This window comes from Apis cerana, linkage group LG2, assembly GCF_029169275.1.
Source record: "Apis cerana isolate GH-2021 linkage group LG2, AcerK_1.0, whole genome shotgun sequence".
NCBI classification, from domain to species: Eukaryota; Metazoa; Arthropoda; class Insecta; order Hymenoptera; family Apidae; genus Apis; species Apis cerana.
In genome coordinates this window covers 3,614,388-3,627,360 of record NC_083853.1, presented here as the reverse complement: position 1 = coordinate 3,627,360, position 12,973 = coordinate 3,614,388, and the positions used below count along the sequence as shown (strand labels likewise).

Genomic DNA, 12,973 nt, shown 5'->3' with positions numbered 1-12,973 from the left:
CAACCAACCAAGAGATTTTTGCTTTTTGAAACAAATATTATACTTCAAAAGTACAATTCCAAGAAAGATCTGCACTCCTATCATCATCCTTCTTCTAGAACGAATGCAACGAACGACAAACTTCATCCGCGTTAATTTTGCGCTTCGTACAATTCTCAAATTTCATATCCCCGGGAAACTTTGCACGGTTAAACACGAACCGAGCAAAATCTTGATTTCCCAGGCGATTTTCCAAAACTGGTTCTTAGAAACGTCATAATATTTCACTCAGGATACGTCCATCGTTTCAATTGCCATTTCTCGTCGGCCGGCGAAGAAAGCGTGGGCTCAGGTCTGTTTGAAATTTATCGGCCCATGCACGATTGACAATTAATCCTGAACCGGTGACAGGAGACTCGAATGCGATTCACGTTGACCGTTTTTGTCCCGACACGTCCGTTATATCAGCCGAGATATCGATTACCGTAAAGGGAGAAGAGAACGTGTCTCGTTCTGGGACGAAAATAAAACAACGCGATTTAAGTTGAAATCGAAAGGGATCGAAATGTAAATAGAAAATTTGTAGATTGCGAGAACAATCTTTTCGATGTGAAATTTAAGAGGGTTTTCATTTAGTCTTATGATTGATACTGATTAAAAATATTTAAATATTATTTCATTAGAACATTTTACTTTTAGAAAGTTTTTATGAATGTATATAAAATTTGGAAAATGTTATTAAAATTGGAGATAGATAGAACTATGATTATGTAAAGTTTGAAACAAATTCGAAAATATGCACAAGAGTTATAAAATGTTTATTATAATACATTTAGACAAATCTCTAGAAGATCATAATTAAATATCCAATTCTTATTAATGTGATGAGATTGAGATTCTTCGCAAAGTATACACAAATATCCAGTATCGATATAATATAATACAAGTTATATTGATTTGCCATTGAAAGAAAAGTATTATTTCAAATTTTATCCATATAATCGTATCAATAATATCTTCACCATATACTTTAAAAAAAAAATTTGTCTCCGTATTCCAATTTACATTCCACAAAATATCGATCTCAACATCAAACATATCCTACCCCATACACGTCACAAATCTCTGAAAATCTCTATTTTTCGAAACATCTTTACACGACAGGTATCCAACAAAGTGAATAATCCAAGTAATTTCTCCAACTTAATCGACACAATCCCGGAACACCGATCGATGTATTCAATCGCCGACTGAGAATTAACCTTGCTCGAGTGTAATCGCGTTCGGCGATAATTACCAAATCCCGAGAGCGATTGAATGAGTGGCTCACCGGTTCAGGATCAATGCTGTACGCGAATAACACGATTAACAGGCAGAGTTTTCGCCTCAAAGATTTTCTACCGCGATATTCGAATCACCGTGTGCGTGTAATATATTATTTGCTATAGGTGGAAAGGGTTCGAGGGAATGCAAGAGCGAACAATTGCACTCGTTCACGAGGGCGATCGACGACAAATATGCGCGCGAGCATTCCAATTCGCACAGGGCTGCGAACATCCGGCCACTGTTTCATCGACTTAACTCGTTGGAAACTCCGTACGGACCCGGATATGATCATTTGGAAATCGAATGATATAATATTCGAGCGGTTCGAGTTAATTAGAAATCTGACGTAATTGCGAGTTTAATATTTTAGGTATCGTTAACGTTATTGGAAATCAAGTAGTTTAAAATCAGTCTTAAAGACCTGATAATGGTTAATAAGAAAGATAGACTAATTAGAATAGGTAATATTATCATTTGTTACATATTGGTACATTTCGATATAATTGGCCAACCAATTAATGTATTTAATAATACGATTGAGTTAATTCCAATTCAATCATATTTTAAGAATTTCTCCAAGGAATTTTCAATTTCGAGATCGAAAATCGGCATGCAACGTTTCCAACGATTACTATCCCAGTCCGTATCGCAGCCAAGTCAATTCGAGCATTCATGGAACACTTGAAAACGTATATATCGATATCGTACCGTCTGGAGAGCACGAATATCCACAATAACAAATAATGCAGCTATTCCAATGAGGTGCATGTAATGTCTCGAGTACTATACTTACAAAACGTTTCAATATCGGTTTCCATACATACGACAAGATAAATCGTCCCGTCCAAACGATACGAATATTACGCATTATTATCGATAGCTTTTGCGCGAGCTTCGTCGATACCGGATGTCTCTCTTTCTCTCTCTCTCTCTCTCGAAAAAAAGGCCAACAATCGTAACAATGTAAAAGCTCGACGACAAATCCCGCGTAATAAATCCCGCAGCTCTATAAGTGCGACGCATCCACGCGAAAATTGGCTAGAACGATATAGTACAAACAGTTTGATATCGGGCACACGCACGCAATGCACACACAATTACAAACAAAGAGAGAGAATACACTTGATTGGACGCCGCGACAATGAGAGTGGAGGAGGTGGAGGGGAGTGATTTGAGAGTGGTGTTACGAATCACCTGGATCGTTGACAGAGGTACGCATGCATCTACGTGTCGCAAACGCACGTTGATTGCACATTGACCGAGTATTTACATACGTATGTACGCACACATATAATATGTAATACACACAGAGAAATATACACGTATATATACATACACATATAACATGCGACACACGCGCTGTACACTTATGACTAATCGCTCGATCGCGATCGAGCGTTGATCTCTTGTGATGTACGCGAGAGGGCGTTGAGGTTGGATTGGGTGGTCTATATATATATATAATAAGTGAGGTTATGGAGCTAAGAGTAAAGTGAACCAGAATTATAGTGGTTTGTGTGATATCTGGGGAGGGGGGAATTGAAATTTCTTTTTCTTCTTTTTTTTTTTTTTCTATTTTTCGTCTCATCTACTTTTCTCGAAAGACTCGTTTGGACGATGAGAGCGATGGTTGCGACGGGCTGTGTACGAGGAGTGGGGGACGATGGCGGGCGCGTAATATGCGACATAGTAATCGATGAAATGCGCTCGGACTGCATTTTCCACGGGTCTGGCAATGGCAGCCGGTCGAAAGCTCGAGAAACGCGCGCGTTCCACGGCCACGTTTGTCTTCCAAAACGAATTTCTTGGCGCGCACGCGCGTCTCTACCCGTGAATTTAACGTGTTCTGTTTGCGAAATTTCGATTGCGACTAGAGCACACAATCTGAAAATTCGTGGATGATTAATCAAGGGGCGAATTCGCGTGTTCTCACGGAGAATGTTTAAAGGGATTAAACGCGTGTTCCGGGGAAATATACGTTTGGAATTGTGTTATCGAGAAACGAGGAAGGTGTATAGGCTTTGTTTAATATCTACGAAATTTGAAGCAGACGATTTGACGAGGTTAAATTGAGCGGCGCTGAGTTTGAGATTGATGAGTTTTGCTTCTGCGTAGTTTGAGATAGATTGTTTTAGTTAGTATGTCACATTCGATTATTTATAAGTAATGTAGAAGGATTTTATTATTTAATAAGAGCTCGTAATAAATAAATCATCTTCATCCTGCTGTATTTTGCTGTGAATCTTGAATATACGTATAAATATTTTATTTATCGCATTTGCTAGATGGAAGTTATAATAGTATGAATGACAGTTTTATTTAATTTATTATTTTTTATTATTTATGAGTGTCGTGTAGAATGTGTAGCGAAGAATTTTAATATTTCTTTTGAAATATAATTCATAATATAATTGATATAATTGAATATCGATGTTTTAATAAAAAAAAATCGAAAATTGAACTTTTTATAAAATGTTTTTTTTTTGTATATATTCAAAAATATAATATAGTTTCAAAAGGTTAGTACATACACGCAAAAGCAAATATCATCATTTATATTATAGCAATTTTTAATTTTGCGAATATGAGAGGATAAAATCGATTGAATTACTTAAAAATTTTAGTTCGAAATCGAAATAAGTCGAAAATATTCCGTTAATATGTTATTTTTTTTCATATAATATACAGAAAAAACATAACTCGCAAATCAAACAAGATAAAAATACGACCGGAGGATTTAAAGCTAAATTATAGAAACGGTAACAAAAAACCCCAGTAGAAAACCCGCTGCCATTGCTTATATATGAAACAAAGAAAAGAATAATATCAACATTTATAAAAATTCTTAATCTTTTTCAATTTTTGCAGTCCGCGAGTCTTTCGTTCGATATTTACAAACATGAAAAAAAAATCGTTCGTTTCATTTTAATTTCGACATCATCTCCCGAAAATTTATAATTTTACACAATATCCTTCTGCTCGTACTAATCCTCATTACGAAACATATTCGATGATATGATCGTGTTCCAATCAAAGAATACATTCCTCAAGTTTCAATTCTATTAATTAAAACATACGACTGAATTAATTAGCTCCCTATAACACTGTCGTGATTACTCACAAAAGATCCACTTTATGATGCATAATCAATACGAGCAATTATTTCGAATGTATCGTTTAATTAATTTAAACGAAATTCGAAAATTGGAAAATCTAAATAAAAAAAAAATTAAATATAAAAAAGAAACGAACGATTTTTGTTTTTGATCATTTTGCCAACTTTTTCTGTGATGAACGCTTAAGATCTAAAGGGGTGAACACGATGCTTAATGTATTATTGATGGTCGGTAGATCTTGGTGCTCTTGCGCGAGTGCCACGTCTCGAGTCGCAAGTTTTATCGCGTCTTTTTCTCTCTTATCTCTTTTATTAGTTTCATCATCGTGTCACAGACTCTTCGCTTCTTGTTTTTCCCTTTTCAGACAGCTCGATCGAGAGGCACGCATGTAAGAGCGCATCCGAACGGAATGAATTTGCTTCGCACACACGAGTATATCGATTAGCTCGTGCCACGTTTGTTTTTCTTCTGTTCTTCTTGTATTTTCTTAAGGGAAAGTGGATCGTCCTGTTATTTATAAAGTTTTCCTTTCTCACGTACACGTATATATTTGAATTCAATGCGTTTGATAAATTTTTGCATGTGATTATTTCGATTATGGTTCATATAAAATAAAACAGAGATAATGAAATAAAATATTAGTTAATCTAAACGTTTCTTGATTATATATATTTTTTAATTTTAATGCAATTTTTTTTTATAGTCGAGGAAGATTATTTCGTAGAAAGATTTTGCGTAAATGAATTCCTGAAAGTTGAATTTATAAATTAATTTTTCAGAATTGTTTATAACTTTCGTTCTTAGAACAAGAAACGATTCAAAATTTAATACATTAAATTTCGTAGTATTAATATAATGTTCGTCGAGCAAAGAAGATTCCTTTATCTTTGTATCATTCTGGATGTACTTAAATCTTTCTTTTTTATCATCATTCTACATATAAAAGAATTATTAAAATCAAATCCATTTATACATAGCAAGTGGAAATATGTAAAAGGTATATACATATTCTTTATTCTTTTTTTTTAAATATAAAAAATTACAATTTCAATACTCACTTATATTCATTCTTATGTAATTCCAAAACTTTATACAAACTTTACATAAAATAGAGAGCAAGATTGCTTTTTTTCCCATCTCCAATATCAATAAAACTACACGAAATTAATATTAAATCTTCTCAAAATCCCTTTGTTTAATTTTAAATTTTGTTTAACTCCACTACGAAACATCCTGTACATATTAACCAAAGTTCCACTGATTCACGAATCATCGTATGAAGAGACCAAACGTCTCGCGAGGGAAACAAAGGGAACTCGGATTAACTGTGACCCCGTCATTCGAACGAGCAAAGAATGGAGTGGCTGTGGGTTTGAAGTATCTCGAGACGTGGTGGCGCCAGCAGGAATACACGTGCAACAGGTGAAACTTAGATATCGAGTGGCTCGCTTATTTCACCCTGTTTGAGCCGAAGAAAAATTTCATCGTGAGACATTCTAAAGACATTCTCTGTTTACTATGCAGGTTTGGACGACAGAGATTAATGAAGAGATCGAGTCTCCTTTGATAAAACATTAAACGATGGAATTGTGATTTGTAGTTTAGGGGAAAAATTTATTGATTATGAAAATTCGCTTGATAATTCAATAATTAATTAGAAATTGTTAACGAGACATTTGTGAGATTATTTAGAAGTTTATCCAATGTGGATATCATGCTAGAAATATTTGATATGTTTTAAAAGAAGTATGTTTTGAAAATAATTAATAAATTCATCTTTTGAATATTTAATTAAAAACAACGTTTGAAATTTTTATCTTAACCTTACAAAAAAATTTTATTCGTAAAATAAAATCCTAAAATCTTGTAATTTTGTAGTTAAAATATTGAAATGTATTGATAGAAATTCTAATTTTTAGATATAATTAAGATTATTATTAAAATTGTAGTTACAATATATATTTCTATAGATGTTTATAATATATAAAAATAAAATTAAAAATATAAGTTTTTACATTAGTTAATATTCTCTACTATACATCATACATTTACATTTGAATTAATAGTTGTCAAATTAAACAAAAATTTATATAAAGATAAGACTTTTAAAAATTAGTGTAACATATACTATTGTTATATTTTGAAATTAAATGAATGACTGATCTGGTTGATACATTGTATGAATCAATTTAAATAATCAAAATATTTTTATTTCAAATTTATTATTTTTTTATTATATCTTTTCATTTTCACAAAGCATATTTTAAACACATTATTTACGTAATATTAAATTTTGATTGCATTAAAAAAATAAATATATGATAGAAATATACATTAAATATTTAAAGTTTCTTCTAAATCAATTACTTATATTCTTAATTAAACAATAGATATGATGATATAACACATTATTTAAAAAAATACGAGAATTCACTTCCAGTTATAAATATATTCAAAGTTAGAACACTAACGATTCGAAAAATAATGAGTCCACAAAGAAGAAATACATTTCATATTCCCGCAATGTCTTTTGAAAATCAATCCCTTCGTTACAATCTTTGGGAGAAGAAGAGGAGAAAGAAGTTTCCAAGTAAAGTTTCTCCGATACGATGAAATGTAAATGCTTCCTCGAACGTTGGAAAAAACATTGCAACCGCTTCATTGTCGTTGCATATTATGAAATTTCTTTTTTTAGGGATATCGTCATTGAGAGAATCAAGTTTATTAAAAAAGAAAAATACAAAAAAGAAGCGTCGATCATTCATTCCAAGATGCTGGAACTATTGTTAAAATAAATCCCGAAGAAAAAAATAAAAATATATCATGATCAATATTTATGAATTTGCTGGAATCCGTGGATACTTATTTTTGGATAGTTTATTGTTTGGTAACTATCAAAATTGTAAAAAACTTGAAATTAATCGAAGTTAATTTAAAATCGAATATCAGAGATTTGAATTAAAATTTTTGCAATTAATTTCTGAATTCCATATTCTTTTTAAGGATAAGTTTTCTACATTTAAATAGATTGGAAAATATTGATCGATAATACATCAATAGATTTATAAGGATATAAAATCGCAAAAATCTCATTGAACAAATCAATGGAATGAATTGAATATTATTTAAATAAATAAGAAAGTTAAAAGTGATATAATTACATTTATATTATTATTATTATATTTCCACTTGCTTAATTAAAAATATATATCACTGGAACAATGTTTTTCACAATAATAATTTAACAACAATATTTCAAAACTTTATAATTTTCGACGATTCACTTAGCAAAGCTCTATTTTTATTTATTTATTTTTATTTATTTTTCTTATTTTAAGATGTATCACTTATCTAATTTTTAAAAAGAATCTTAGATGTAATATGTAATATTAACAGGCGTGTGCGAAACAAATACGTACTTAGCCTAAGCTTAGCCAGTGAACATTTGCTCTTCAAAATCTCTATGTAGCAAACGTTCTTAAATTTTCAAAAGATAGTTCATGTGATATTTAATCGACAGAGTAGAAACTTTATTTGTGCTTAAGTAAAGTATCTGTCAAATGAAACAGAAGAGAAAAAAAAATTATTGAAATTATAAAGAGTTTTGTAATAATAAAACAAATGAATTGAATATTTTAATATATATACATACCAAAAACAACGTATATTTGTTTTCATTATTCCTTTTTTCTTTTTTTCAATAAAAAATGATTCCATTCTCTATAAAATGGAATTCATAATAAATTAAAATTCATAATAAATAAATTCATATTTGAGATATTTGCAAAGATTTGCAAAAAATATATCTTCTATTACAGTAAAAAGCTTACTGAAAGTATTATCAGTTCTCGTGAAAGTTCCATGGATAATGTATTATGTAAGATAAACTGATAAACTAGAACATTTGAACTATATATATGGTTCACCAGATAAATGTTCTGGTATTCAGTTTTATATATGCTCTTAAATGGGTTCGTATTGTATTTTGATTTTCACTCGTATATCTCTACTCTATGATAAACTTTCTTTTGAAAGAAAAGATTCTTTATTCTTTATTTATTATTTCGAATTATTATTCATTTCTATAGAATTTAAATTACAAATCAATTTCTTTGCACAAAAAAAATATATTTGAATATATTTTATAACATTATGGCATTATTATTCTTAAAATTACTTAATTTATGTATAAATATATATGTTTGGACTGTATAGACAAGTATGAAATATCTTATAATTTTTGTATCACTTCTTGTAATTAAACATATATATTATATTATATATTCAAACACGTAAAGATCTGTCTTCGTTTCATAAAATAATCATACTCATCAAATCAATAATAATACCGAAAAAATTTCGAAATTTTTAAAATATCAATCCAAAAATTCTTATCAAAATCATGATACTAATATTACTTGATCCTATATTACATACATCAAAGCCCGATCAATTTTCCCAAACTTTGATTCGATATATTATGATATAATTTGACTTAACGATTATCAATTTAACTCGATCTCAATCTCGACACAACTGTCGAAACTACAATCACTCAATTTCTATTCGAGATCATGGAGACATCTCTCTCTGATCGAGGATACACGCGATCACCGGTTTATGATCAAGAGCATCGATCAGATAGGAAAACAATGGTCCACTCTCTGTCACAGTTTCGCGGATTTACGGGCTGCCTATCAGCAGTCTTGCGACAATCGTAAACTAAACTCGAGCACCGAGATTCTCGTAAAACGCTAATTGTCTGCTCGTTACCAACGACCTCACCCCGAGGTGAGTAAAATTGATTCACTGGTAGATTCCTGGCCGGATTTGCGTACTTTTACGCCGGGACAATGGGATGGGATTGTTCATTAACGTGATTTTTAACGGTCTGTCAACCGTAACGAATTTGTTGAGCTCTGATTCCTGGATCAATTTATCTTTTGATCAATATGAATTTGTTGTGAAGCTTTGTAGAGGCTATTGTGAAGATTTTTTTGAAAATTTCTAGAAGAATGTTGTTTGTTGAATTATTGTTATTAATAATATCATTAATAATATCATTGGTTTTCATTAGATATTGGAATATTCTGAACTGATAATAACTTTTTCGTGAATTATGTAAGATACATTTTAATATCTCTTTGTATATATATAAAATTCTTATTTATTAGTAGGACGTTGTTATTGGCTTTTTAAGTGAAATAAAAATATTGAATGCGTTATACATTGAGATTGTTTAGTTTAGTTGAACAGAGAAAAACAAGAGAGAAAATGGAGACCAAACTATGTATATAATTTTTCACAAAAGTTAAAAGAATTATTAGATATTTTCTACATCTTCTTCTCCTGATATAAATCGATTTTTCTTATTATTCTTCGTATAAAAGTATTTATTTATAGTAGATACTTGAAATATCATTTCCTAATCTCAAATTTAAAATGGTCTATTCAGAATTATTATTATTACATTTTAAATATCTTTTAATTATATTTCTTCGTGAATATTATTCTTATATTATTTAATCTTTTTTATCTATTTAAACAGAGGAATAAATATATGCATACATATATAAGCATATTCGAAGAATCATGCAAAGGAAACTACAAGCTATTAATATCCGAATCAAACACACTCGAAAACATCTTTTGGATTATTTCATCTAACATCGTATTTTAGTACTTTTATACATAGAATAACAATAAAAATATCGATATATATATATAAATATAAAATAACTAAACATATTCATCTACACATATTTATCTGCTTATTATACTTACAAAATAAAATCCATAGAAAGATAAATCTCATATCATTCATCTTTCCTTTTCTTCATTTTTTCCATATTCAACACAATGATATATACCATTTATCACTAATATATAACGCATTCATTTCCACATAATAATTCTTCTAAACAAATTAAATATTTCCACTTATACATACATATATATATATAAAGAAAAAGAAACAGAAATATGAAATATAATAATGCAACAAAGGAACATTACGTCGTTTGATTGTTAAGTCAGTTAAAACGTCCATATTTATAAAAATAATCGAAAAAAAAAAAGAAAATATCGTCACGTGAAATCGATTTGCCGAACCAGGCCTCATGAGTGCCTAGTAGACCAGAGAATTTCAAGAGCAAAAGCTCGCTACTGGCTGGCATGGAAACGTCACTCAGCTATCGACTCCACGATGGAAACTTCTGGGTTCTGGACAACGGATCGACAGATTGCAAATAACTTGATCCTCGTGTCTGACTTGGTGGCATTGGTGCCGATTTCGCGAGACACAAGAATCGCGCCATCGAGATGGAAACACAAGTGAAAAAAAAAAAAAAAAAATAAACGAAATGGATCTTTGAAAAAAAGCCTGGTCAATGTAAGTATATTACAAGGTTATTCGTCAAACGAAATAAGCATAATAATTTTTCATAACGAAGCTGATGAAAAATTGGAAAATTGCGAAGAAATGAGTTGTTGTTCCTTGAGAAATCGAGAAATCTCAATGGAACTTTTTGGAGAAAAGTGATACGCCTGACATATTTTGCGGATTTTGTAAAATTTGTAATTGTAGAAAAGTTTATTTATATTTATCGTTCTTATAATAATTTTTGATCAATTAAATTTTGTTACAATTGAGTTATGGCGGTAATTGAAAATTTGATTATAATTCTAGGTTCTTAGGCGAGAAAAAATTGTAAATAATTCGTGTTAATTGATGTTGAAGATAGTATACTGGTAGATAGCACTGTTTTATTAGATGTATTGATTATTTTCATTTGTATATCTGAAATATTTTCGTTGCTGTTAAGAATATGAGAATGAAAACAAAATTTTAATAATTTTAATAGTTTGAAACAAGAAAAATTATTTATTATTATTATTTTTGTTAATCATCCTTAAGTTTTCAATTTATTATCACGAGTTTCACATAAGTATACGTGTTGCCAGCTGGATTACCTTGAAAAAAATTTTAATTAGAAAGCGAAAATATAAGAAGCTTATAAATTTCCATGCTTAAGCAGTACATGCTACTAGTCACTTTTGTGGTATAAAAAGTATGACAAGTTATTATTATTATAAAATAGGTAGAATTAAAATTATGCATTTTGATAAATTTTAAAATATTTATATTCAGAGAGATTCAATATAAGTACTTTCATTTTTTTTTATTTTATATCAAATATAACTTGTTGTCAAAATACTTTTCTATCTTTAAGAACAACGAAAATATTTGAGATCTACAAATTGGAAATGAATGATATATGCTATCTAATTTTTTTATTTTTTAGATCAAAATAATGTATATTTATTTTTAATAATTTACACGTGAAAGCAATTATTAAAAATATTTAAGAAATAAAATCTTTGCATAGATAAATATTTTATCAATCAATTTCTAAATATTAAGAATTTCAAGATTTATTTTCATCTTATTTGCAATGATGTAACAAAATAATATTATTAATAAAATCGTAACAAATATTTTAGAAATTCTTTTTCATATTAAATTATAATAAACTTTTTTCTTAAACTTCTAAGAAAAATTATTTATATATATTACAATTCCATTAAAAAAATGGAATGTTACATTATTATAAATATTTAAAATATTCTATTCATTATTCTATCCAAAAATTATTCTATTCAAAATTTGATTTGATAAAAGCATTGAATTTTTTTGTTTAAAAGAATATTATGTTTCATTTAAAAAATAATAATTTCAAGAATTGAGAAACGCACAAATAATTACTTTCATTTAAACAAATAAAATAAAATATTTTGTTTGTAAAAAGATATTTATATTTACAAATATCATTCTACGACGACATATTATTGTTGTGTATCTACGCTATTCCATCAGCAGCTATCATCAATCAATAAAAATAGAAGCATTCAATTATTACAAATTTCTCAAAATAATATACAATACATGAATTACTTACAATTATTTTCCCCCTATATAAAAACCAATCTTTCATTTTCTCTAAAACTAACAATCTCAACAATTTTCATCATAGATAAAACTTTAAGAAACGAACTTAAAAAATATAAAATATACTCACTTCTAAAATATAAATATCTTAAACATGCTCTTTTTCTACAATTACTTATATAACCCTGTAAAAAACAGGCAAATGCAAACTTCTAATTCAAATTATAAAAAAAAAGAACCTTTCTTTTTCTCCACAACACGCAGAGAGAAAGAAACGTTCGTCCCATCTACGGGTGTTCTTAAAAAATTGCACATCACAAAATACAAGGCTCACCTTTCTCCTCCTTATCATCCTTCTCATGCACGCATCCCTGTGGTGAATACGTGTTAAAATGATCGCAAGCATGCGTATCGAAATCTAATTAAAGCAGCGACGAATCAAGAACGTCCTGTAAACTCGAACACTAACAAAATAGAAAGAAATAAAGAGAACGAAAAAAAAAAAAAAAGAAAGAAAAATTCGAAAGCGAACGTAAGCCAATGGAAAGGAATCAATCGAATTTCAGGGATGAAGAGGAAGGGGAGGGTGTGTGTGCGTGATCAT

The 12,973-nt window shown here is 29.5% G+C and overlaps 1 protein-coding gene and 1 long non-coding RNA gene across 7 annotated transcripts in view; one reads left to right on the top strand and one right to left on the bottom strand.

Moving 5' to 3' along the window:
- Positions 1-12,973, bottom strand: part of LOC107997516 (neuronal acetylcholine receptor subunit alpha-7) — a 367,007-nt gene that overhangs the window by 142,640 nt on the left and 211,394 nt on the right. The gene's annotated exons all lie outside the window — the stretch shown is intronic.
- LOC133665703 (uncharacterized) lies at positions 2,364-6,162 on the top strand. 2 transcript variants are annotated; one of them, XR_009828918.1, is made up of 3 exons: positions 2,364-2,516; positions 4,786-5,418; positions 5,674-6,162. It is a non-coding gene; the product is annotated as an uncharacterized LOC133665703 (long non-coding RNA). The 2 variants fall into 2 exon arrangements; XR_009828917.1 differs by lacking the exon at positions 2,364-2,516 and having other exon boundaries at positions 4,699-5,418; positions 5,674-5,843; positions 5,946-6,162.